We start from the raw sequence: 27,567 nt of genomic DNA, 5'->3' as shown, positions 1-27,567 counted from the left end.
ATCAGTGGAACTGGAGCCAAAAGGTCTGTGTTCACTGAAGGAAAACCACTGGAACAGGGACATGGTGGGGAATAAGGCTGGAAGCAACTTAGCCACATGGACAGAGCATTGTGCAGGACTTAATGAAGTTCCACTTGTTCAACTTAACCTGCATTCAGCATCATTCTTTGTGACTGAAACAAGAAGGAATTGTTTAGAATATATGTCCCGGACACCTGTAAAAAGAGGTATTTTCAGTCTATTTAATACCACAAGGGAAATGACATCTGCAATGCATGTAACAAAAATTGTACACTTTGTGGACTGTAAATAGTTTTAACCTTTGGACTCAAAATATGGAGAAAGTATGAAGGATCGTGAAAAGAGAATGGAAGGAAAGGGGATGGAGTAAATGTCAACAGTCAAATGGTAACAGACCACTGGTATTTGTACTCTTAAATTAACTAAACTGTTTGAATTTTTTTTATTTGATCTATGCAATATACAATAAATCCAACATAGCTTCTTAAATAAACTAGTCGTTGGAGCAGGAGTCATGCCTAGGGGTTAGAACAGCAATCAGGGCCCAGGGTCAGAGCTGGAGTCAGGGGCCAGATGCCAGAGCCAGGAGTTGGAGCCCAGGTCAGAACTGGAGGTCAGAGATCAGAGCCAAGGGTTCGAGTCAGAGTCAGAAATCGGAACTGAGGGTCAGAGCCAGGATACCTGGAGTGAGGGAAGGTAGAAGAGGAGTGGGGGCAAGGTAGGAGCTATGACAGTCATGGGTAAATGCTTTGAGCAGCCACTGAAGTGCTGCTGCTGCTACTATTAAAAGCCGGGCTGCTGACCACTCCAACCAGTCAGGCAGCCTACTGTTCTCATTAGGTTGTCTGCAGAGTGGCTCTACTGCAAGCCCTGATTCCTGACACGGTGACTAGTATACATTTCACAGGCAGCTGCCAATGCATCTTATAGTGTCTCATCACTGCTGTTTCACTAGCACAGTATACACAAATCTCCGAGTGTTTCTGGTCCAACTATCTCTGAGGTGGATAGTCCCACAACTAGAGTGTGTTCTTAAGACTTCGGGACCCTATGTACAGAACCGCAGGTGCCATAAAGCACACACTTATCTGCTGCTGTTGAGTAAAGCTTTTGATCCTAGGCTATCGTATTTTCCTTTGAACATACAGGCCAGAGAGAGAATGCCTTGCTTTTTAGACTCCTGAAAGGTTCTCTTACAGAAACACAGAATGCCCACTTCATACCCTAGATCACAGTCTTGCTGGAATCGCCTTTTTTTCTTTTCTTTTCTTTTTTAAAAAAAGGTCTGCTGGTCTAAACTTGTATTACTAGGGAATGGCATGGGTTTGTTTTGATAGGGTAACTGATTACTACTCAAATCTATATCTTCTTTTTCCAGGATGTAGCTATAGAGAGTTGCTCTGGAACTTCCAGCCCATCCCCCATTCTTTCCCATGTTACCCCCAAAGACTACTCATCACAATAAGCCTCACTACATCTGGAAGGTGGATGCCATTCTACATCCCTTATATCCAGGTTAACAAAGCACATCTGCCACAATGGGTACATCTACACTAGGAAACTTTGTATCTGATTCCCAGAAATGATGGGACTGCCCCCATCTGAGCAGATTTGCCAGGTTTTCATAGCATAATAGTAAAAAGAGACAGAATTAGACAGTATGATAGAAGAAGTGCTGGCAGCGGGTCTGCACAAGAACTCCAATCGTTGCCAGTTGTCCTGTAGCTTTACTAGTACTAGAGCAGGTCTTCAGTCTTTTCTGTATCTCAATCACTTTTTCCAGATTAGGACTCTCCTTCCATCTAGCCAGGATCTTGTCTGGATTCCCTTTGAATCCTTGACACCCGTTTGTGACCTTAAAGTTGAGAGGCATATACAAGAGCATTGGTGGGGGAATTTCAGAAACCCCTCCGTGTAGACACAGCCTCATTATGCTTGACTGTAGCTATTGAGAGGAATAACCTGGATTAACAGGGGGATAGGCGTATGCTTCTGGGAGTGAAGGTGGCAAACAATTGCCAGGAAGGAAAGCATGAAAAAGATTGACAGTGTGAATGATGTGATATACAGAAGTGTTTCCTCTTTGAGGGAATCTCAAGTGTCCTGTGACAGTGTCTGAGTGGAACTGATGGGACTGCTCAGAAGGTTCAACTCCCATAACTAAACTGGAAACCTGCTCAAAAGACAGAGATGGTGCACACATTACAAACATGGCTGCAAGGAGGATTCTGGGCCTACACAGAAAACAGTTTTCCGCCCCCAATTTTCCGCCCCCAGTGATAAAGCAATCTGAAACAGTTCTAAGGGGAGCTCTCTGCATGAACGGAAAGTTTAACAGAATTCTCTGATGGCCATAGACAATCAAGGTGGATTCTTTTAAGAGCTTAGATCATTATGGGTAATAATCAGGGGGTTCTGAGAAGTTGCCCTAGTGCTGAGTAAACAGCTTTTCTCTGCTTGTTTCCATTGCAGCAAGTGCCACTTAGAATGTAATATCGTGGGCTGAAATCAAAAGGGAAGCAGCTCGGAATGCAATGACTCCTCCAGCAGAGCATGGAATGGCCTCTCAACAGAGAAGCCAGGGACTGTGCCAGCTTCTTTCCCACAGCTTTGTCAATGAACTTCAGTCATGGTCTGCAACATCCCTGCTGTTCCCAGTCCAAGGTCCCTTTTCTGTGCATAAGTGGTCCACCGTGCCAAATAGGTGGATGGGTTTCTAGTGCCTCATATAACAAGGCTAGTTTACATGGTACCACACAGTACCAGAAGATCAAAGATAGAAAAGGTTTTTTTTATTTTTTTATTTTTTTTTAATTTCTGGCAGGGATTTTCATGAACAGTGAAAGCTGTAGGCACCAAAGAAAAGAAGCCAGTTGAAACACGGCTTCTTGTCGCTGTAGAAGGCTGTGGCATAATTAACATCACAGTTGTACAATCTCAGAAAGTCAGAAGCCTGGAACTGTGCCTCTCTGTGGTTACATGTTTGGGCGCATGGTACTAGCAAGCAGTAACTGTTTTAAACTTAGAGACGTAAGAAAACAGTGACATTTTCCTGGGAGACAAGTCAACAGCAGATGTAAATGGCCCTTGTTCCAAGCGGCCCTGAGATCACCATATTTATCGTATTATTATTACTTATCTGGATTTGAACAGGGGTCTCCAACACAAAAAGGCAATGCATTAATCCTCTGTATTAGCTAGCTTCTGATTTTTGCGATCTTTAATCCAGTCATTTTTGATGTCCTGTATTGGGAAAGGAGTGGTGGAGAAATGTTTTGGAGTGGATGGTCAGGAGATTGATGTCCTGAAAAAAACCCCTTCATATTCCTTACCAGAACTCAGAAATACCTGACCAAAAATGTGGCACCAGTGAAATAATAACAATAATCATAATAAGTAATTAAAGTTACTAGCTTGTGGCCTTTTCTGAAATTGGAGCCCCATTGTGCTAGGTGTTGTACAGATACAATAGATAGAGACAGTCTCTGCCCTGAAGAGTTTAAAGTCTAAGGAGATGAGACAGACAAAGGGTGAGATGGGGGAAAAAGAGGCACAGAGTTGAAGTGACTTGCTCAAGGTCACACAGGAATTCAGTGACCAAGCCAGGAATCTATCTGGGGCCTTCTTCAGGCCCTTAGAAGTATATATAAGTAGGCACCTGATCTCACAAAGGCAATTTCTCCAAGGACTTCTAGATAAATAAAGGAATATATTTATATGTGCCTTATTCGAATGAAGGCCAACAGTTTTAAGAGACTGGACTTGGTTTATTTATGAAGATGAAAGGTGATGATGAAACATGCTTACCACATAAAATCTGGTGGAATTAGTCTAGTAAACAATCTCTACAACATGCAGAATGAGATCACAACATATAATACATAGAAATAGAGTAGACGCCGCAGAAAACTAAAATTGCTGGGCCCTGATTTGGTTCCGCTGGCACTGTTGCCCTTTTATACTGGTTCTTCCAGTGCAAAGGAGCCATAAAGCTGGCTGAACCAGTCACCTGGGAATTCCCCTGAAGGGGGGTATTCCCCAGGTAGTGTTGAGCTGGCATAGGTAGGCCTATGTCACCATCCTTGCAGCTTCTGGAATTGGGGTTGTTGGAGGCATGACTGTGAAAGATGGGGCATGGCCACAGCAACTGTGTTCTTCAGCTATTCTTGGCTGCCACAACAGCCCCATGGGTACTGTTGCAGTTTATATCAGGGACTCCCTCACCAGCATCCAAATCCTGGGGACTGCAAAGGTGGCACACAACCACGCTTATCCTGAGCTGTGCCAAACAGCTTGGAAAAGGGGGGCTGATGTTTCCAATTGTATAGAGGCCACTGGGCTATTTGATTAAAGTTTATACAGTGGTGAATATTTTTGCATATAAATATATTCTATTTATTTTGACTAGGGGATATTTTTCTCTTATCAATGTAAAAAAGCCATAAGTTCCTATTACTATTTTATGAATGGGAGAAGGTCTTGGGTCCAAAGCCCTTCCCTTCCACATACCTGCAACAACACGGTGAAGCCTTATTTTAGCATTGTTTCTGCAAACTAAACAGTTGAGTCTTTGTGTATTTGTTTTTCAGCTAGGCTTGGAATAGTTGCTAAATGGGGAAGCTAAATACAGTAGTTCTGTGAGCTCCTTTGCTCATCCTCCCCCAAGCTGAGGACTTTATAATCTTGAAGTAGCTTTCTTGCATATTTTCTCAATAGTTACTTGCTAAATCAGTTCAAATTAATGGATTATGGAGTTTAATAAAGTGTCTCTGGGATATTTTTGTCTATGAGCAGTTTTGACAAACATAATACACCTCTACCTCGATATAATGCTGTCCTCGGGAGCCAAAAAATCTTACCGCGTTATAGGTGAAACCGCGTTATATCGAACTTGCTTTGATCCACCAGAGTGCGCAGCCCTGCCCTCCCCCCGCCCCCCGGAGCACTGCTTTACCGCGTTATATCCGAATTCGTGTTATATCGGGCCGCGTTATATCGGGGTAGAGGTGTATTCGAGTTTGAGGGAAGGCAAGTACAGTAACTCCTCACTTAAGGTTGTAGTTATGTTCCTGAAAAATGTGACTTTAAGTGAAACGATATTAAGCGAATCCAATTTTCCCATAAGAATTAATGTAAATGGGGGAGTTAGGTTCCAGGGAAATTTTTTTTTTTTTTTGCTAGACAAAAGACTACACACACACACACAGATACACACAGAGTAAGAGTTTTAAACAAACAATTTAATACTGTACACAGCAATGGTGATTGTGAAGCTTGGTTGAGGTGGTGAAGTCAGAGGGTGGAAGAGGGTGGGATATTTCCCAGGGAATGCCCTACTGCTAAATGATGAACTAGCACTCGGCTGAGCCCTCGAGGGTTAACTCATTGTTGTTAATGTAGCCTCACACTCTACAAGGCAGCATGAATGGAGGGAGGGGAGACAGAGACACACACCCTGTGTGTGTGTGTGAGAGAGAGAGAAAGAGAGAGAGAGATGCGCATTTCCCCTTTAAGTATGCTGACCCCACTCATAGGCCTGGTCCCCACTAAGCCCCCACTTCGGACTAAGGTACGCAAATTCAGCTACGTTAATAACGTAGCTGAATTCGAAGTACCTTAGTCTGATCTTACCGCGGGTCCAGACACGGCAGGCAGGCTCCCCCGTTGATGCCGCGTACTCCTCTCGCCGAGCTGGAGTACCGGCGTCGACGGCGAGCACTTCCGGGATCGATCCCAGAACATCGATTGCCTGCCGCCGGACCCTCCGGTAAGTGTAGACGTACCCTTAAATACATTGCCTTGTTAAATTAATCAGCAAGCTGAGATGCAGCTGCTGCCAGGAAGCTCCCTCTGTCCTGAGCCTTGTCGTGTGTTCCCCCTGCTCTATGGAGATGGGATAAGCGGGGTGCAGGAGCAGGGGGGAGGGGGACACCCTGAGATTAGCCCCCTTCTCTTCCCCCCTCACCCCCTCCCCCGCACAGCAAGCAGGAGGCTCCTGGGAGTAGCTCCAAGGCAGAGGGCAGGAGCAGCATATGGCAGTGGGGGGAGGGACAGCTGAACTGCCGGCAATTGATAGCCTGCTGGGCGGCTGCTGCACAGGGAACTTAGGGGGGCTGCCGGTCCACCCTGGTTCCAAGCCCCCACCAGCTAGCTGCAACAGGCTGCTCTTCCTACAAGCAGTGGACAAAGCAGGCGGCTGCCAAACGACGTTATAAGGGAGCATTGCACAACTTTAAACAAGCATGTTCCCTAATTGATCAGCAATGTAACAACGTTAACCAGGATGACTTTAAGTGAGGAATTACTGTACTTGAGGTCTTCATAAAGAGGTATTTTTATACCAAGGATGAAACTTATTAGTAATGGCCAAATCTCAAAAAGTTCAGGCAGCGAAGCATCCCAAAGGTTTAATGCTTATCCATGGTTTCTCCCATCCATGTGAACCTCTTGTATCTCAATTTTGGCCTTTGTTTTTGAAAAACAGGCCTTCTCCTAAGATTTCTTGGGTTTCCGATCTAAGTTACGCAACTTCAGCTACGTTATTCATGTAGCTGAAGTCAACATACTTAGATATACTTACCGCGCTGTCTTCACTGCGGTAGGTCGACTGCTGACGCTCCCCCGTCAACTCCGCCTATGCTTCTCGCTCTGGTGGAGTACCGGAGTCGACGGGAGAGCACTGGAAGGGCTGCAGAACTGGGCCACTCCAGGAACCCCAGTTTTTTTTTATTTATTATTTTAGAGTTTGGGAGTATAAAATGTCAGATTTTATTATTACTTTATTTCATTCAGAAGTTCTGAAAACAAAGTTTTTCTTTTAAAATTCATAACATTTTAAGGGAAAACTAGAAGAGTTTGGAAATGTTCTAAAATTATTTTAGAATTTGGAAATTTGTTAGCTTTTTACACTGCATACCTTTCTCCTCCTCCATCTGTTCAATCCACATGCTTTTTAAAAAAGTCATATTTTATGTTACTTTGAAATTTTTAGAGAGTATGGAAATTGGTAATAGAACAGGCTAGCCACGTTTACCTGAACCACACCACTCTGTTATCAGATGTTTATTCTGCTGGGAAAGGATTAAGTGGATTCTGCTGAGTCACTGAGGCAGGTGCTTCATTACCTAAGCAGAGTGCAAGAGAGAGGAGTGAGAATGTAGACTGATTAGTGTTGAGGTCAGAACCCTAGTAGCAGCCATACCTGAGGAGAAGTCTCAGGCCTTGTCTATCCATGTATGGAATTTCTTGGGTGAATGGCTCCTGATGTCTTTACTAGGGCCAAGGTAACAATGTGAGTGGCTAAGCAGGGCTTTTCTTGGTCTCCTGTGCCACACAGTGACTGCTGTAACAATCTAGTCTGTAGTGTTAACAATTAAGATTGGTACCATTATCCGCAGTACTGCGATACAAATAATGCAAGCTTCTGCAAATAAACTGGGCCACGGTCCTAGCTTTATGTATCCCTTTTCTCCAAACTTTCCTCCGCTAGAGTCATTAAAAGAAACGACATGCCATGCCTAACCCATTGTGAGATCATGGGATAGGCTCTGCATCCCACCTCTGCACTTCATCTCTATGTTAATCTTTCACATCTATCTCATGCCCTTCCTTGGTACTGTTCTTTATAATTGTTTTTCTTTTTGTCTCTCTGTGTTCTCCCATTGGGCTGACTTGAAATTCAGACTCTCAGCTATCAGTGCCTCCATTTATAAAAACGACACCTCCCCCACCCCCCGCAAATCTTTGATTCCTCAACTCTGCACTAGAAACAATGCAGCCCAGAAAAAAAGTAAATCTAACTTTGTGTAATTCAATCTTCAGCTTCCTCTGATCCTTGGCTCCTAAGTGTGCTTTTGTGGTTTGTGATGTCAACAGGACCCTTTAAACTTAGATAAAAACTTGCATAGAATTTCACTAGCTGGCTTTGTTATGCCATTGAAAAGTGTTGCAAATACTTTCCCCTTTGCCAAATAAAATCTTAATTGTTTTTTTTTTTTTCAAATCACTGGAGAAAGTCACAGCTTCATTCAGGATTAAGTGTTTCATTATATCTATTACTAGAGCTTCAGATTTTAATTCCTACCTGTCACGAGTGAAACAGTGGAGGAATTTATGGACAGTCTTCAAGAGTTTCCTCTCTCTTTTTGTCTCTTTTCCTTGGACCATTAACAATAACTTTCACATTACTACTGATGTGCTTTTTAGGTGCAGAAATGCATGAGCTCTCTGTCTTTGAATCATTGAAAAAACTTGTCTGTGTGCTAAAGGGAACCCACAAGGTTCAGACATGGATATAATGGAAACTAAATTGCATCCATGTTTTGGGAGGACTATTGCTTTGGCTGTGGGAAAGTTTAACATACAGGGAAAGCAGCACATTTTCCTCTGTTTGTTAGTTATTTATCTATACACACCCAAGACGACAAGCACTCCAACCTTTTAACAGAAACTGTTTGTATTTTTGTCTAAAGAGAAACTTTCTCCCTAATTCCTATAATGTTGAGTGGCAGGGTAGATCAGTGTCCAACCAAATTCAGTTTTTAATCTGTATTAAGCTATCCAACAAGGGTGCCAATTATTGCCTATTGTGATATGGACACCTGTCTTCTGTGGTCTGAACTGAGACCCACCAACTCATTCCACCTGAGCCATTAGACAATCATTACCTGGTAACAAATTTTGGTCTCTAACGACTAAGGTGAGATTTGAAACAGTGATTAGTAGAGGATAAATGACACCTGATTTTATCTTTCCTCTGGACAGCCACCAAAGCTCCAGGGCAACTTTGGTTTAACATCGTATCCAAAGGCTAGCACTCCTGACACTGCAGCATCTCTGGTTGCTGTAGGCCAAGTGATGTGCACAGCCCTGCCCTTCCTCTTGATGCTTGCATCCCGAAACAGATGAAGTAGGTCCTGGGAATCGGGGGAAATCCACTGCCAGGTTAATGGAGATAAATGACAGTACTACTTATTCTAAATAAGATGGAAAAATACGTGCTAGAGATAGGCAGTCCTGATTATTCATTTTTCATGCATCCTTGAAGTTTCAGGTTTGGTGTCTCATCTGGGGGTTCTTTTGGTGAACAGCATTTTACTAACCATTTTGTTGCTGCCTAATGCACCAGGTACTTGAGACAACCTCTAGTGTTACCTCAAGAACATGAACCACCTGTTGTATTAAGTTCTAGTGGTGTTCCATATACCCAGTATGTCCCTCTGGAAACATGCGGCCTTATTGAGCTATACTTGGTGCTGTTAACAAAAGCTTAACTTGGCTAATAAAGAAAGAAGCATTCCTTTCTCTCAAATATCAAAATTCCTTGGGGAACATCAGGAAGAATAACAAAAAGAAGGTTTATTTCTTACATAAATAAAGTTTTGTTCCTGCATTTGTGAAAAGATTCTGATCCATCTCTTTGATTATTGAATATCATTGTGATAACTAGTGATCCAAGTCATGAAGCAATGAAATGGATCAGAGTGTCTGCCACTGTAATTCCATGTTGAGGTTATCCATTATTTTTTCAGCAGCGTAGCACACATTTCTGCATTAGGAATAAACTTTTTTTGTAAAGAGGATCTTCAGAATTACTTTGTTCATGATTGCAACTAACGGTTCATACAGTCAAAGAAGGAAAATTAAGCAAGTGATTTACAAATGAAGCTTAATATCTTTAACTGGCAATTTTTTGGCCATGTACTTAATAACAAGACACTTTGACTTTGAGGCCAGATTCTTAGCATTCAACCTGCCAGTTTCCAGTTGGCCATTATTATCCCGAGGAACAGAGCAGAATCAGCAATTTGGTAGAATAATATTTAATAATACAGTCTCTCAAATTAAATTTAAAAGCATAGTCCTGACCATTTGCGGTCATTTAAAGTCACATGGCACTTTTCATAAAAATAAAGGTGTTGGTCCTAGGGTCCTGGACAAATTAGAATTTGTCCATCTGCATTTGGCCTGCCTAAAATCTTGCTTTTAGTGTCAATTGATAAGGTTATCTTCAGTTTCTGCACTGCACTGAAGTAACACCCTTCACTTTGCTTTGTGTAATATTGCTGTGAGGCATTAAACAAATAACATGTGAAGCTCAGAGTTGGCTATATTTAAGTGGAGGATGAAGCAATTCCTGTAAGATATTACGATCATTTATTATACACGAAATTTCTTGTAAATAAAAAATTGTAAGCAATGCAATGTAAATAACTTACAGTTAAAATAAAGGGATAATAGATTTGGGTCATTTGGGTCTAAGTTAACTACATTTGACAGGTGAGGCTAGAGATGAGACTGACTATAGGTGTGGATCTATGAACATAAAAGTGTAGAGATCCTAGGCTGGAACTGGAAAGCGTAGTATGAAACAACTTTTCTTCTAGCTGTGCCTTCAAAAGTGACCTGCAAAACTAATACAAAACTTAAGACCAGAAATATATACTGTATGTTGTTTCTAACTAGATGCATTCAGCAGAGAAAATCAGTTTAAATTCCCTTTTAAAAAGTTCCTTTTCCATGTCTATGAAGTCCACCTCTGGCATATTCTGGTTTGTGAAATCCTCCCAGAATGTATCTTTATGTGACAGCACTTATGCCAAAAATGCCATACAATCTATGGTAGCATTGATGTCTCAGAATGATAAATTTGGGGATGTCTAGCAATCTAGGACATGCCAGAGGATTTCACAAGTGAGGATAAAGAACTTTGTACAATGTAGCTCTGCTGAATAAGGTGCCACAAGTACTCCTGTTCTTTTTGCGGATACAGACTAACACGGTTGCTACTCTGAAACCTGGACATTTTGGATTGAGGTAGCATTTAGCACACATTTCTGAGTTAATTGCATTTTTTATTCCAGCTTTGTAGTCCTCTTGTAATATAGAGATCCTAAGTGTGAACCAGCTAGAACCTGGTAATCTGATCCAGCAGCCTCAAGAAGGCAGACTGAGGAGGAAAACTGGCTTGCATCTTCTCTAAACAGCATTGTGAGCTGAAAAGAAGGAAGAAAGATGCTGTCTGGCTTCAGGCATAACTGGGATAAAAGGCAAAAAATGTGCAGCATGATGTCTTGTATTTTCTGAGATCTTCATGAAATTCCCCTCACCCTGACCCCACCTGTTACCTATTGTATAAAAAATGCTTATGTTTTTCATTATAAGGGGCAGTGGAAAATCTGTAGACATTTTTGGATAAAAAAACAAAACAGATGAAGTCAGTGGGTGGTCTGTGTTCATTGTGACATCTCACCCAATGACTGAATGCTGAATTTTTTGAAATCGCTCACTTTTTAATATAGAAACTGGGGCAGGGGGAGGAGAGGAAAGAAACTAATGTTATGTACCAAGACAATATGTTCTTACTCACCCTGATAAAATAGAAGAATCTAAAAAGGCCTTTTGGGAAGGGAAACACATAGCTGCATATTGTTAAGAGTCAGACTGTTTATCTTTTTGTGTCACAGCCCACTCGCAATGCTTTAGTGTCAGATCTCTTCATCTTGTTGCTAATGCCCTCTTGCCTTGTTTTATTAAATGATGCTTTAAATCAAATGCTTGTTGTCCATTAAAGAAATGCTGATCAGTCATAGGTCTTATCCCAATGAAAATTTCATCTCTGTTTCCTACATTCAGCGGACTTCCCTTGGCTTTCCTTGTTTAAGGAAATGTCTTGATTGCTGTACTCTTGCCAAACCTATGAGGCACAGTAAGCCTTTTCAAAGGAGGGGGTCAATATGTGTGTGACTACTATGCTGTTGGACAAACGTGTTAATGTTGCTTTCAGATATGTGGCAATCTCTACATCAATCAGTTTCCTTCACTTAAAAAGAAACCCCAAACCAGCAAAAGCACCCATTCACAGTTCTATTAATGTCTTCATTCAGGGCTGCCTTGGCTTCAATAGTCAGTAAATAAAGTACGTGGGCCAAATGTGGGCCCTCTGCTGCTATGGGACTCCCTTGTACAGTAACTGAATGTTAGTTGAGAAGGCATTTAGGAATTCTCTCCGTTCTTTTGTGTGGATACAATGCTTCCTGCAATTTTCTCTACCGAGATTTTAAGAAATGTCCATTGTGACGGGTTGGATCACAGAAACCCCCTTGGGAGCTGCCACCCAATGTGCAAAGACTACCCCTGCTTCTGTTTTCCCTGCCAGCTCAGGATTCCAGCACACTGTCTTGCTGAGCCAGCCACTCCTGTCCGGCTCCAACACAGGCCCAGGGTCTGAATCACTTGTCCCAAAGCTGCAAGTTTACCTGAAACCAGCTCACAGGAGTGTGCTTGTCTTTAGCACTCAGATGCCCAACTCCCAATGGGGTCTAAACCCAAATAAATCCGTTTTACCCTGCATAAAGCTTATGCAGAGTAAGCTCATAAATTGTTCGCCCTCTATAACACTGATAGAGAGATATGCACAGTTGTTTGCTCCCCCAGGTATTAATACATACTCTGAGTAAATTACTAAATAAAGAGTGATTTTATTAAATACAGACAGTAGGATTTAATTGGTTCCAAGTAGTAACAGACAGAACAAAGTAAGTCACAAGCAAAATAAAATAAAATGCGCAAATCTATGCCTAATCAAACTGAATACAGATAATCTCACCCTCAGAGATGCTTCAGTAAGTTTTTCTCAGACTGGACACCTTCCAGGCCTGGGCACAATTCTTTCCCCTGGTACAGCTCTTGTTCCAGCTTAGATGTTAGCTAGGGGATTCTTCATGATGGCTCCTCTCCCCTCTCTTCTGTTCCACCCCTTTATATATCTTTTGCATAAGGCGGGAACCCTTTGTCCCTCTGGGTTTCCACCCCCCCCCCTTACTGGAAAAGCACCAGATTAAAGATGGATTCCAGTTCAGGTGACATGATCACATGTCACTGCAAGACTTCATTACTCACTTGCCAGCACACACATATACAGGGAGACTCACAGGTAAACAGCCATCTGCAGACAATGGGAGTCATCAAGATTCCAAACCATCATTAATGGCCCACACTTTACATAATTACAATAGGCCCTCAGAGTTACATTTTATAGTTCTAGTTTTAGATACAAGAGTGGTACATTTATACATATCAGATGATCATACTCAGTAGATTATAAGCTTTGTAATGATACCTTACAAGAGACCTTTTGCATGAAGCATATCCCAGTTACGTTACATTCACTTATTACCGTATTTTCTCTAAAACTATCCCAGTTACATTATATTGACTTATTATCAAGTTTTTATAAAACCATATAGACTGCACAACGTCACATCCATATCCCCAATTTTATTTTATTTTTCAGCAGTTGGGACAGGTAGGACATCAGGGCCAGTTCTGTTATGCAGACTCACTAGTGTATATGTATAACTGTGGTGCAGGCATTTTCCATTTTCATATGCCTGTTGCACTATGTCACTGATGTCAATTAGGAACTATCTACGAGCAGGGACGGGCGTTGCTACATGTTTGTACAGCACAACAAAGCCCCTGTCCTTGATTAGGGCATCTAGGTGCTACTATAATATAAATAGTTTGCATTTTCTGTCCAAAATCAATGTTTAGTGTTACTATGTACTGCTAAACTATCCATCTACACATTGATGTTACTATCTCTCTTCATTGTTAAATCTGCGAGCTGTGCACAAATCATACATAATGTAGAATTCTTCATATACTGTAATCTAGGTTCCTGTTTCCTCCACAGTGGCAGAGAGAAATCTTCGTGTGTTCGTCCTCTTTCCTCTGTGTTATTTTTCTTTTGTTTCATTGAAGGAAAGCTGAAGTAAAGTAGTGAGTTTTACCCTCCATTCCAAAGAAAGTAACATTTGTGGCAACTCTAGCCTACTGCAGAAATGAATTCCACTGTTGGGCTGGCTGTCAAGAATGCTCTGTTTCCAGCTGCTAAACAGCTGTTGCATTCCACCCCAGATCAGGCTGCATTTTAGGTGAAATAATTCATCTTCCTGTCACACATGTGCACACACATACATGTGTAAAATGCTTTGGGATCCATCTAGATGAAAGGTAACAACTAATAGGAAAGGCATGTTTGTTATTAACATTGCAACTGTAATCCTTCCCATGTTTAAATAAAATAGCTGAATAAAAAGTACCACCTACTTAATCCAAAAAGAAAAAAAACCTACTTTTACTAAACAGCCACATCTACCTCTTACAAAGTTTTCAAAGCTCAGATGCGTTTATAGTTATTGTATGTTCTCTATAGTGCATGCTATATGACAGTAAGGTGATTTAATACAATTGTCTAATTGAATATGTATATCACACTTTCTTAAAACTATAATAAATTAAGGTAGACAAACCTTGTTTGCGTATATAGAGAGGAAGAAATTCAGCATCTGACCTATAATATTTTGGACTAGATTCTCAGCTGGTGTAAACTGGTGATTCATACCAACTGGGATCTGACCCTTGGTATTTATATTATTGAGTACAACTTTCTTTTTAAATATTTTGGGCCTGACGCTCATCTACACTAAAGGCTCCCTTTATGTTGCTCTGGCAGCACAAATTAAATTTAACTCACTTTAAGACTCTTTATGTTGCCAGAGTGGTGTAAAGGGGCCTTAGTATAAATGAGGTTCAGGCCCATTATTCTGATAGACAGATACGCCTGTATACAGCAGCTGTCAAATAGGACATAGAGACTTTTTTTTGCAACACTGTACCGATTTCTTGTTATCTGTAGTTTATATTAAACACAAGCAGAGCTCAAATTCCAATTACATATTAACTCCAGAGGTGAAATCCAGGCCCCATGGAAGTCAATGGCAAAGCTCTGACTATCAGTGGAGCCAGGATTTCAGCCCAGGGTTTTTCCCAGTAGTTTATGTAATAAAATGTACGTAATTTTAAGAGGGAAGGACTTTCGGTTCCATTGTTTCGGGCCCCTTTATTGCATTTGGCAGCAGCTCAAACAGCTTTGTGACATCCATTCTATTCAGAATTTTGGATCCTTCAGCAGGGAACTTCCCAAAGAATACAGCTGGAAGTTGTTTCTGCTGTTACAGTGGATTAATAATGACACGGCTACTTTTTTGGATGTGGGGATTTATTTATTTATTTACATATTGCTTTACCCTTTGTCCAGTAAACCTGAGATCTCTTTGACTCAACTAGCCCTGACAAGCAGCAATATTACTGAAGCTGAAGCTGGCTAAGTTTCACTGAGACAAGATAACGTCCAGCATGCACATTTCCCATTGACTTCAGTGGGAATTTTGCATACCAGACCTCTACAGGATCAGGGCCCAAGTCAGCATAGACTATTGGTGCTAATGCTTCTAGCAATGCAGCTGCATACACTGCAGAATAGCAGGAGGGAGAGGCTGTGCATCAGCTGATACTGCTGATGGGGTGATGGATTAGTGGAATGAGAAGAATTTGTTTTGTTCTGAAAACTAGAGGATTAACTGCTGCCCCTGTTGACTCTGGTAGTGGGAGGAGAAGGAGATGATAGGGCATTTACCACAATACCCCTCGCTGCACTGGTCTTTTGCTTCACCTACATCCATCGCTGCTGTCAGCATCTTTCTCTGCCAGTTGCTGTGATCTTTACCCTTCTTTTTGCAATGAAAGGAATATTTTTGTGGGGCTTTGCTGGTAGCAGAAAAGGAGCACTTGTATTTCCATGCTCGTCCCACTCCATCCTTGGTTGCTTTTGCTTTTTAACTCTCTTTGGTGGTGGTTTTTGTTAGTCACATTCACAGACCCCCAATTTTTTACACCCTGTTGCTCTGAACTTCCTTCCAAACCAAAAAAGAACTAGAGATGGATCTGAACTGCAAAGCTGGGTTCCAGCCTGAACTTCCCTTGTGCCAAGGTGTATTTGGATTTGAGGTTTTGGTTCAGCTCTATCTCTAGGGAAAAGAATAATAATAAAGCAAACCTTATGTTAATTTAATTTCCTTCCAAGGAAGCAAAAGCAGGCTGCTCAGTGAAGGTGAGGCTTTTGGGTGCAATGCAGCAAATATTGATTGCAGTACTTTGCATCTCAAAGGCTCAGTTTTCCTGTGTCTGACACAGTTCAGCAAGGTACCTATGCAGGAGCCTATCATTGAGCATGTGCGTAGTCCCATTGTAGTTAATGGGGTTGCACACTTGATTATAAAATAAGGCGAGTACTTGAGTACTTTGCTGAACTAGAGCCTCTGCCTCATCAACTTCCAATGCCAGTTAGTCGAATACATATTACTCGAGAAAACAAATGTATAATATCCAGACAGCTGAATCCCAACACAGACCCGAATCCGGCAATTGGATCTGCACAAGCAGAGCCCCACTGATTGATCCCTGTGCCACATGAGGCACAAGGATCAATCAGTTTGTATCTGAGTGCAGGGCTGGGGCCTTTACTTATAGTTGACAATAGGGATATACATTATATAAATCATAAAGTGCTATAGAATCTGAGCAAATGGTGGGCAGAGGCATGATCGAGTACCCTGAGCACATGCAGGACTGGGAACCACTAACTCATTAGGTCTGATCATCCAATCAGTTGCATGTGCATCTCCCACTGAAGTCAAGAATTCTCTGATCTAGAACAGGTCACTGAACCTCTCTTCCCCCAGTTTCTGGACTGCAAAATGGGGGTATGTACCTATCACCTAGGGGTCTGGTGAAGCATTGTTAATGTCTGTGAAGTGCTTTCACAATTAAGAGTGCTATACAAGGGCTAATCATAGTTATCATTCTAACAAGCAATAATAGAATGGTAGAATAGGGTATAGTGCTGTAAGAAGTATCCTTTTGCACCAATTTCTGCTATTCATCCTGTATCTATTTTCCTTAAAATATAACAAACCTGAACTGTAAAAACCGAGGGCAAGAGTTTTAAACATGGGTGCCTGAAATTAGGCACTTGAATCCCTATTTAGATACCCAAATAAGTGGCCTGGTTTTCAAAGATGCTGGTGCTACAAGAATTCAATGCCTCTGAAAAAATTGGGCCACTTATTTATTGCAGGCACTCCAGACTTGAACTTTTTTTTTAACCCTCAAATTATGGGATATTCATGTAAGATCATCACTTTTGTTTAAAACTGTAATCAAAGAAACCAAAAGAAAAGCTGTTTTATATGTAGGTATTTTGTTTTAAAAAGTAAGTGTAAAGATTGACAAACGGGGGCCATTGTTTAGATGAAGTAGATCATTCTCCCTGCCCTACGGCAGGCCAGCCCATTAATAAGGCGTAGGTGAGTTCAGCCAACCATATACATTGTGTACAGTGAGTGAGAAACAGTTGAAGATGAAATATTCCCTTTCACCTGTGGCATTCATGATATGCTGTCTTGCTTCTCCTCACATAATAATCTAAAGTGCTCAGTCACAACAGGGAGTGGAAGCAACCAGGAACAAAACTTGCGAGAAACGCTGAGAAGAATTTGCTGAGTGAGACTTTTTTTTATTCTGTTTTGAAAAATGTATTTAAAGTTACTTGGTTTTGCTGGGTGAGGGAGAGGCTGAGGAGGACTTGGCCGGGGCCAGCTTTTAGATTTTCTTGTTTTGAAATGAGAGAAATCCTTTTTAAAAACAAAAGTCAGAGAAATGGAAAGGGGGGGGGGGGGCGCGATCCATTTGAGAAAACCACCAAACTAATCAGTTTTATCCTTCTATTGGATCCTTCACATTGTTCTTAGACTATAGGAAATCATTTCTCCTCCTCCCCATCCTGAAGAATTCTAGTTACATGAGTTCATTATAGTGGCACCTGGTTGCAACTGTAATAGTTAACGTTGCATCAGTGAAGTGCTGCTGCCAATAGTTTGAAGAGGGGTTTCTGCTCAAATTTCTCCTCGTAGCATGAGATAAATCCTGTGAACTGGGCATGGTTAGACATGCTCAGACTTGCAAAGAGGAAAAAAGACATTGGGAATCCATTTGTCTTCTCATTTTCAGCAAAAATGTTTTCTCACAACCACAGCCAAGGAAGGAGGCAAGACCACTTGGCAAACAAATTTTATTAAGCTGCATCTGTTGAAATGTTTATATTGTCTTCCTGAAAACTACACTCATTAGACTGAAAGTAGTGTGTGGCGTTCAGCTTGAACAGTTAGAAGTGGGTGTGGGCATAAAGACCATGTAGGGAGTCTGGGGTTTCTTTCCCTGGGAAATTTTAGAAAAAAATACCTTGCATTTGGTTCAACAGCTGTGTGAATGAGGCAAGGTATTTGTCCTTCAGAAGTATTTTTCTGAGCCCCAAGGATAAACCATCCCTGGCAGGGATAACTACACTGTATTCAGAAAGGAGTGAGCCCCATCAGAGGCAGGGAAAACACCCAAACTTCCCTTCTACTGGGTGGCAACATTTTAACAAGGTGACTCAATGAGCAGTCACAAGTCTTCTGCAGCACATCACTGGGTTGTGTAATTGTTTCCATTTTAATCCCTGATTTGATAATCTGCATGTTCTTCAATCCAACTACAAAGGAAGTGCAAATGGATTTCGATTAACCTGACTGTACTGTAGTAAATTCCTGTGATAACAGGACTCTACTGTTCTCCTACTTACTCTGTCCAAGACAAGATTTATAATTCTGGGGAAGAACACCCTCTTTATAGTGCCCAACTCATATACAGAAGGACTTGGATATGTGTGGCTCATTGAGATACTTCTATGATGCACATGGAGTTCAGGTTGTGAGCCTCATTAAGATGTTTTATCTTTCTGTTCACCAATATGATGAAAATAATCCATTTAGAAAAGAACAAGTGATCCAGTTCCCTCCAGGGAGAATGGATGTGTCTGATGTACTAAGACCCTGGAGTTACATCTAGAATCTTTAGTAAATCCTGATGTATGTATTTTTCTGAGTTACAGCTTAGCTCTCATTGGAAAAGAGAACATGAAGAAAGGTTTTCTGGCTTTTGATCAGTAATTTGAGTTGTTTGGAAGATAAAAGCTATCCAACAGAAGTCTTTCCAAGGATTTGCTGTGGGATCTCAGATTCCTTGCTCTATCTCAGTTCAAGCTGTTTTATAAAGTATCACTGTAAAAAATGATGATTTAAATGAGTTCAGAGTGAAACAGAAGGTTGATTTAATCCTTTTGTGGGTCTCTTCCAACATCAGATGTTTGTTTCCTTCTCCTCACAATGATAAAAGAACAAATGAAAAAGATCTTTTAAAAACATAGACTGCCTCTTACTATGCATGCGTACAGTGCCTAGCATGATGGGGTTCTGAATTTAGCGGGGCTTCAAGGGGCTACTCTAATGCAAATTATTATTAAGAAACAAATGGGTGTTAATTACCAAAACCAAAATCACACTTCTCTTCCTAGATGACAGCTGTTGGAGCTGGCAGTGTACCCACTGTGCCAATGTATTGTGTCCACCTTGGCACACACAACTGAGCCTGCATTAGTTCAGGCTACCCCAGTTCTTACTCGTATAAAATTTTGAGGTAAGTTACAAAGAATGTTACTTCCCCAGCAATTAATGGAAATGATCTTGTGCATGAGCCAAAGGTGCTTTTCAATTGATTGCTGTAACTTCTCTAGTGTATGAGCCCTTATTGTGCTTTACATACCTGATCATTTTACTCCTGTTCCAGGGACCAGTCCATACCCCAGCTAGCTATCGTGCCCCAGCTGTGCTGGTGGATGTACCAGTTATGCCTTAAGTTTCTATTGATTTCAGTGGAAAGTTGGGAACATAGGAGGTGCTGCCCTGGACTAGCAAGGGTTAACTTACTTTTAGATTATCTGTCTTCCTTTCAGTTTGAGGGCTTTGAGATTTTTTTGGCATAGCCTATGAAATATCTGCTGCATGAACTCCAAAAACTTTCCTGAGGCTTATTTTAAAGTCCTGATATGGACACTTTAAAAACATATTTAACACTCTTGCTTCCCAGTAGGGCCATATCCAACACTGATGACCTCTTGAAGAATTTGAACAGTGTACAATCAGTGCTGCTAGTACTCTGTGTTGCTCCCTTTCACTTCTTTCCCTCTCTCAGACAGTTCTGCACACGCTTCATCACAAATAATAATAATAATACAGCTGGGGGCGGGGGGCCAGAAATTCAGAAGTCCTTTGTTCCAAGTCAGTGAAGGACTTTTGAAAACCCCACCCTAAATGTAACAAGGGCCAAACAGACTTGTACAAAGAGCACTACATTTAAATAAATCTAAAGCTTTGAGGGATCTGTCAACTACCACATCATATTGTCCTTAATATTTTTGGAGACCGATTGTGATTTTCTTTTTTAGCAAGGATTTGGAATGTGTAGAAATGTAAGACCCTGGGCCTCGGATGATAATGCATTGTGTCTGTCTATTTTAGTTGCTGTTGATAGCAGCTTCACTGGAACAAGAAGCCCCCAAGTCTGAATGGGGCATGTCTTGAAACAAAAAAACAAACTGGATTGTGCTACCGCGCCAATGCTAACCCCTTCTAAGGAACTACTGCCAATGTAATTGGTGCTCTTGGCTATTGTTTTGAATATGAACCCTTCCAGGTAGCTGTGATCTATATAGATCCTGACCATGCACACAGTTTTCTGACCCCCGTATTTGTCAGCATGAGTTCCTGTGCTCTGCTCAGTTTGTGCACATTGCCCTTGTGTTACAGCGTTCAGAGTGAGGGTTTTGTTCATGGGGAAGATTCTTTATACTGATAACTTGAAAAGAAAGTTTGCTTTAGAAAGTTTGTCATACTGATGCCAAAGGCATTGTGCATATGCTCTAAGTTAAGCATGTGCTCTAAGGGGCTTTGCTACACTGGGGCCATAGAGGGCATGCAAATAGATTCCCCTCTTCCCCATCACCACTCCATTTTTAGGTGTGCGTTAAGCCCGCTTTAAATGGAGGCCTTGTTTTAAAAAAAAGAAAAGAATTGCAATGTCCTGATGTAGCATGTCCTTCACTGGAACTTGTGTTCTTCTGCTCTAAGAGTAAGGAAAATAATCCATCTTGGGTACTATTGTTAGAAGAACAGGGATCTCTGATACAGCTGAACTGACAGAAGCGGAAGTGAAACAACAACACAAAGTAGAACACCCAAATACAGGGAAAGGGGTTAAAGTAATACACTTAATTTATCAAAATATGTACAGTCATTATTTTTGGGTTGGCAAAAGAATATTAAACATAATAGTTGTCTGTACCCAAAACCTTATAATGAACTTTAAAAAACAAAACAAAACCCTGTGCAGCTGAATTACCTTTTGCCATCACTAGTATTATTTAAGACTACTCGCCTTAGGTTGTTCTCCACCTTTTGAACCAACAACAACAACATGTTTAAATATTGACCTTCTTTAAAGAAAGTCTTGTTCAAACTCTGTTCTGAATCTAAGGATGGTGTCTAGCTCTAGACAGCAATGCTACTGCAAGCATCTGGCTCAGATTCAGGAATGCAGGAACTTAAGGCTTCATTTATCCAAAAGCTTGAATTGTCTTCACATACATCTGAGTAGTCTTAGCTGGCAATCAGTCAGAAAAACAGAATTCTTTACCAGCAGAATGCAAGAGGTGAAGATGTGGGTTACAGGCGTGGAGGATGTAAGATGTCATGGAAGGCCGAGGAGGAGCAGAAATTGCTTTTGCCAAGATAAAGGAATACAAACAGCTGTATCAGTTCAATAGCCCTGAAAATAATGGCATAGCTTTGAATCTCTGCAGTCCCTGAAAATTCTGAAGTCACACACCTGGAAGTTTTCCTTGTTTCACTGATAACCTGAGCTTTTGGGGAGTCATTTGTTCCTACTAACTCTTTTGTATGCCAGCACCACTATCAACCAACACCCAGATCCTCAAAGATATTTAGCTGCCTAACTCCCATTTATTTCAGAGGGAGCCATTTGTGGATCTGGGCTCAAATCCTTAAATTCCATATCAAACTCTTATTGACTTTGATGGGCTAATGTCTAGGAAACAGTTCAGTAAAAACCTCAGGATGTAGACTCAGGGTATGTCTACACTACGAGAGTAGTTCGATTTTACTTAAATCGAATTAGTGGAACCGATATTACAAAGTCGAACGTGTGTATCTACACTAAGAACAGTAATTCGACTTTGTGAGTCCACACTAATGGGGCAAGTGTCGACATTGGAAGCGGTGCACTGTGGGCAGCTATCCCACAGTTCCCGCAGTCCCCGCTGCCCATTGGAATTCTGGGTCGAGCCCCCAGTGCCTGCTGGGGAAAAAAATGTGTCGAGGGTGGTTTTGGGTAACTGTCGTCATTCAACCGTCACTCCCGCCCTCCCTCCCTGAAAGCGCCGGCGGGCAAGCAGTTCGTGCACTTTTCTGGTGAGTGACAGCACGGACGCCACAGCACTGCGAGCATGGAGCCCGCTGCGACCATCGCTGCAGTTATGGCCGTTGTCAACACCTCGCACCTTATCATCCACCTTTTTCAGAGGCAGATGCTGAGAAATCGGGCGAGGAGGCTACAGCAGCGCGGTGAGGACATTAAGTCTGAGAGTGGCACAGACCTCTCGCAAAGCACGGGACCCCGCGCCATGGACATCATGCTGGCAATGGGTCATGTTGATGCTGTGGAACGGCAATTCTGGGCCCGGGAAACAAGCACGGACAGGTGGGACCGCATAGTGCTGCAGGTCTGGGATGAATCACAGTGGCTGCGAAACTTTCGCATGCGTAAGGGAACTTTCCTTGAACTTTGTGAGTTGCTGTCCCCTGCCCTGAAGCGCAAGGACACCCGGATGCGAGCAGCCCTGACTGTCCAGAAGCGAGTGGCCATAGCCCTCTGGAAGCTTGCAACGCCAGACAGCTACTGGTCAGTCGCGAACCACTTTGGCGTGGGCAAATCTACCGTGGGGGTTGCTGTGATGCAAGTAGCCAACGCAATCGTTGAGCTACTGCTCTCAAAGGTAGTGACCCTGGGAAACGTGCAGGTCATCATAGATGGCTTCGCCGCGATGGGATTCCCAAACTGCGGTGGGGCTATAGATGGAACTCACATCCCTATCCTGGGACCGGAGCACCAGGCCAGCCAGTACATTAACCGAAAGGGCTACTTTTCAATGGTGCTGCAAGTACTGGTGGACCATAGGGGACGTTTTACCAACATCAACATCGGATGGCCGGGCAAGGTTCATGACGCTCGTGTTTTCAGGAACTCTGGTCTGTTTAGACGGCTGCAGGAAGGTATTTACTTCCCGGACCACAAAATAACTGTTGGGGATGTGGCGATGCCTGTAGTGATCCTCGGGGACCCAGCCTACCCGCTAATGCCCTGGCTCATGAAGCCCTATACAGGCGCCCTGGACAGTGAAAAAGAACTCTTCAACTACTGGCTGAGCAAGTGCAGAATGGTGGTGGAGTGTGCTTTTGGACGTCTCAAGGGGAGATGGAGAAGCTTACTGACTCGCTCTGACTCAGCGAAACCAATATCCCCATTGTTATTGCAGCTTGCTGTGTGCTCCACAATCTCTGTGAGAGCAAGGGGGAGACGTTTATGGCGGGGTGGGCGGTTGAGGCACATCGCCTGGCTGCTGATTACGCCCAACCAGACAGCCGTGCGATTAGAAGAGCCCAGCGGGACGCGCTGTGCATCCGGGAGGCTTTGAAAGCTAGGTTCCACAGTGAGCAGGGTAACCTGTGACTATTAAGTTTGTTTAAAGAGAAGCTGAACCTGCCCCCGTTTCTTTACCCACTTAATGTTGACTATCCTCTCCAGTTACATACCCCCTTCACCCCGTTGCCCCCCTTCCAACACACCTTTAAAAATAAAATAAATGGAACTTTGTTCATTAACACCGTTTTCTTTATTAAGGGTTTTGTGGTAAAGGGTTGAAACTGGGACGCAGACTGTGGTGGGGAGCGGGTGTAGTGATGGAAAGGACGCTTCTAAACTCGAGGAATGACAGGCTCCTGCTCCTAGAGCAGTCTGCAGTGGTGGACTGGTTGTTTCAACGGAGCCTGCCACCCCTCCTTTTCGGGACTCTGTGTGTGGGGGCTATGTGACTTCGTTGCGGGGGAGGACAGTTACAGATCCCCTGCTGCGTGGCTCTGTCATCCAGGCTAAGGACCGCTGCATAAGATCTGTAACCGCCCTCCCCCGCCACAAACTCACATAGCCCCCCCCCACAGAACATGAAAACCACCTCCCAGACTGACCAGGGTGCCTAGTGACTGCAATGTGTGTGTGACCTGCTGCTGAACCTGCCCCCGTGTCTGTACCCTGGTAAAGGTGACTGTCCTCTCCAATTACCAACCCCCTTTCCCCCCTTCAGACACACTCTCCTCTAAAAGAACCTGACAGAAACAGTAATTAACAGAAACGTATTTTTTATTAACAACTACACAGTTAGGGGATGACACTGGGACGGGGGCTTGGGTGAGGTGCTTTTGGAGTGAAGGAAAGGACTTGTCAAAACTTTGGGAATGAGAGCCGTCTGGTACTTGAGCAGTCTGCAGGGGTGGAGTGACTGTTTTCACGGCCCCTGCCGCCCCTCCTTCTTGGGACTTTGGGTGAGGGGGGGATGGGACTTTGTGGCGGGGGAGGGCGGTTAGAGATAGACTGCAGCGGGGCTCTGTCCTCCTGCCTCCAGTCCTGCAGAACATCTGCAAGGCGCCGGAGCGTGTCCGTTTGCTCCCTCATTAGTCCAAGCAGCGTTTGAGTCGCCTGCTGGTCTTCCTGCCGCCACCTGTCCTCCCGTTCGCTGTGTGATCGCTGGTATTGCGACATGTTCTCCCTCCACTGGGTCTGCTGTGCCGCCTCGGCTCGGGAGCAGCCCATAAGTTCGGAGAACATCTCGTCCCGTGTCCTTCTCTTTCGGCGCCTAATCTGCGCCAGCCTCTGGGAGGGGGATGCCGGGGTAGGTCGGGAGATACTCGCAGCTGTGGGATGGGAAAAAGGGAGTGAATTCCCCACAAAGATACATTTTTGTGAACAATGAACATAGTCTTTCTCTGTGAACAAGACCATGCACGGCACCTATCACATGCGCACTCAGGACAAGGTCGAATTTTCGGCCTTCCCATTCAGTGCCTGGGGTCTTGGAGTACAGATCACACAAGCGGGGCAGGACAATGGAATTCGGGTAGCAGGCGGACATGGTAAGCCGTAGACTTTTGGCTGCTGAAAGCTTAATTTATAGCAGTGCCCTCCTTTCACGTTCAAAGCAATGCCCCTAGTGTTGGCCAGTTCCTGCTGCCGGCAATCCGGCCAGCATGAACTCTGCCCCATCCCACCCCCCTCGCGGCTGTCCCCGGGAAAGATCCCTGTATGCTGCCCCTGTCCCGCCTCCACCGCGTGGCTGTAAACCGCTGGTTACAGTTATGTAAAGGAACAGGCAATCAGTCCCAATACTAACATTCCCCTAATTTAAAGCAGGTCACCATGAGTGATATCATTCTGATGAGGATTTCGGACTCAGAGAAAGACCGCATGCTGCGTGAATGCCAGCAAAAACAAGGGCCGTATGCGGCCATGCTGTGCGAGGCACTGATACCGGAGTACTTGCTGATAGCCTGGCACGGAAAAGTTTCCTACCATTGAGGACGCAATAAGGCCGCTCTCCCCAGGAACCTAATGCAAAGGCTTTCAAATTACCTCCAGGAGAGCTTCGTGGAGATGTCCCAGGAGGATTTCTGCTCTATCCCCGGACATATTGACAGAATTTTCCAGTAGCTGCACTGGCAAGGACTAAAAAGTAGAGCGCCTAGGGCAAAGTAATCATGCAAAACTGGACATTTTGAGATACTTTTGCAGTAGTTGCACTGGCAAGGACTAAAAAGTAAAGCACCTAGGGCAAAGTAATCATGAAAAACCCATTGTTAATATTCCATTCCTGTTCTGATCAAAATAAATGTTTACATGTTTAAAACACTTACCGACTGATCCTTCCCCTGATTCAGGGTCAGGGTTAACGCCTTGGGAGGGTTGGTAAGGGATCTCCGTGAGGGTGATGAAGAGATCCTGGCTGTCGGGGAAATCAGCGTTGTATGCGCTGTCAACTGCCTCGTCCTCCTCATCTCCTTCCTCATCTTCCCCGTCCGCAAACATCTCCGAGGAAGCGGCCGTCGACAATACCCCATCGTCAGAGTCCACGGTCAGTGGCGGGGTAGTGGTGGCGGCCGCACCTAGAATGGAATGCAGTGCTTCGTAGAAACGGCATGTCTGGGGCTGGGATCCGGAGCGTCCGTTTGCCGCTTTGGTCTTCTGGTAGCCTTGTCTCAGGTCCTTGATTTTCACGCGGCACTGCGTTGCATCCCGGCTGTATCCTCTCTCCGTCATGGCTTTGGAGATCTTCTCGTAGATCTTCGCATTCCGTTTTTTCGATCGCAGCTCTGAAAGCACGGACTCATCGCCCCACACAGCGATCAGATCCAAGACTTCCCGATCAGTCCATGCTGGGGCCCTCTTTCTATTCTGTGATTGCATGGTCACCTCTGCTGGAGAGCTCTGCATCGTTGCCAGTGCTGCTGAGCTCGCCACGATGTCCAAACAGGAAGTGAGATTCAAACTGGCCAGACAGGAAAAGGAATTCAAATTTTCCCGGGGCTTTTCCTGTGTGGCTGGTCAGAGCATCCGAGCTCGGACTGCTGTCCAGAGCGTCAACAGAGTGGTGCATGTGGGATAGCTCCCGGAGCTATTAGCGTCGAACTCCATCCACACCTAGCCTAATTCGACATGGCCATGTAGAATTTAGCGCTACTCCCCTCGTCGGGGAGGAGTACAGAAATCGATTTAAAGAGACCTCTATGTCGAACTAAATAGCTTTGTTGTGTGGACGGGTGCAGGGTTAATTCGATTTAACGCTGCTAAATTCGACATAACCTCCTAGTGTAGACCAGGCCTTAGATATTGATTCTTAAGATCTGTCAGAAGCAGAGCTACTCTGATGTATAAAGATTCTGGAAATGAAAGGCAGCATGCTCTAATATGTGGTTCTTAACCTGGGGATTATGATCCACAAAGGTGTTATAAACATGTGTCAAGAGGCATAGGCGTGGGAACTACAGGTGTGGGGGGTGCTGCAGCTCTCGGGGGGTGGATAGGGTAAGGGGGTTGGCTTTCAGCACCCCCACTATTGAAAATGTTCCAGTGCCACTGTCAAGAGGTTGCTACCACCCTGCTCCTCTTATATTGCTAAATGGGAGATGGCAGTAGTCATGCAGTAGTCATGTTGTGGAGGAAGGTTGCGGTATGAAAAAGGCTGAGAACTACTGGTCTAATGGATTTATGGGACTGAGAGACCGGCATTAGACTTCCTGGCCCAGCCACTGCCTTGCTGTGTGGCCTTGGACAAAACAATTTACAGATTTGGGAAGGGAGAAGGGGGAACTGACACAGAAGTGTTTTAAGGATTAACTGATGTTTATACAGTGCTTTGAAGAGACTTTGAAAATGTTTTGTGCTTTGAAAATGATGCAAGTACAAAGTATTATTAATGCCAATCCAGTCTCTCTGCTCCAGCATAACGTGTTCCTCCGCTGAATCTGCTGCTTTACAAAACAATTTACATATGCATAAAGGAGACACGATACCCAGTACAAGTTCTAACCAGTTACAGAAGCCTTGTTATCAACAGCTCTGCACCTTGGGAATGCAATGCTG

The sequence above is a fragment of the Emys orbicularis genome, chromosome 3 (assembly GCF_028017835.1).
Source record: "Emys orbicularis isolate rEmyOrb1 chromosome 3, rEmyOrb1.hap1, whole genome shotgun sequence".
NCBI lineage: Eukaryota > Metazoa > Chordata > Testudines > Emydidae > Emys > Emys orbicularis.
This window is presented reverse-complemented; position numbering follows the sequence as displayed.